Source organism: Sus scrofa, chromosome 10 (genome assembly GCF_054392235.1).
Source record: "Sus scrofa isolate SSC_HxYL_T2T_F1_AM1 chromosome 10, Sscrofa_HxYL_maternal_Yorkshire_Landrace_v2.0, whole genome shotgun sequence".
Classification (NCBI taxonomy): domain Eukaryota; kingdom Metazoa; phylum Chordata; class Mammalia; order Artiodactyla; family Suidae; genus Sus; species Sus scrofa.
In genome coordinates, this window is record NC_139392.1 from 12,435,030 (window position 1) to 12,435,836 (window position 807).

At 42.4% G+C, this 807-nt stretch overlaps 1 non-coding gene across 1 annotated transcript; it reads left to right on the top strand.

Annotated features, from left to right (window-relative positions):
* Positions 1-478: 478 nt before the first annotated feature.
* On the top strand, positions 479-584 carry LOC146398797 (U6 spliceosomal RNA). Its single transcript, XR_014818470.1, has one exon. It is a non-coding gene; the product is annotated as a U6 spliceosomal RNA (small nuclear RNA).
* Positions 585-807: the final 223 nt, after the last annotated feature.

Sequence of the window (807 nt, forward strand, 5' to 3'; positions counted from 1 at the left end):
TTAGGATATTCCAAGGCTTTTAGATCTGTGCCAAACGTAGGGACCAAGACCAAAGATGCATTCCTCATTCTTAATCATAATACTGCACCTACACACCCCTTTGTATAGATACCACCTCATCTCTCCCCTGCCCTGCCCCTTTCCTGCAGCTCCACCTACACAGCGGGTGCCTGAGGTGGGTGTGGGGGGAGGAAGAAGAGCGCGCCTGAAAGTGCCAATGTCATCCATCCTCACCCACAGAGCGGTGCTGTCCTACAAGCTGGCACGGTGACCCAGAAAGCTTAAGAAAAGGCATATTTTTGCCTGTACAGGGTGGTGAGAAAGTGTCATCCCTTCACACTTAAAACAGAATTAGAAGTAGGTCTATACTCAACAAACACCTAGGGAACAAGTGAATATGTGAGTTTGTGTGTATGACTGTGTGAAAAACAGACGGAAAGGATTTAAATATTTGTTTCTTATTGAAAGACCCGTTCTGGTGCTCGCTTCGCAGCACATACGCTAAAACTGGAACAACACAGAGAAGATGAGCTTGGTCCCTGCACAAGGATGACACCCAAATTCGTGCCGCGGTCCATGTTTTTGTAAATCGACTATAATAAAAAACTTAAAAAAGACTCGTTCTGTATTGCAGATATTGCACTGAAATGTGGAAGTATTTCCTGATTAAGTGAAAGTGGGTCACAGTAATTGTTCCTCACCACACTTGACCCCATCGCTTAACAAAAAAAAATTACTGTCTTTTAAAAAATACTACTGTGTGAAGACATTCTTATTCTAAATGATTCAAATAATGTAAAATATAAA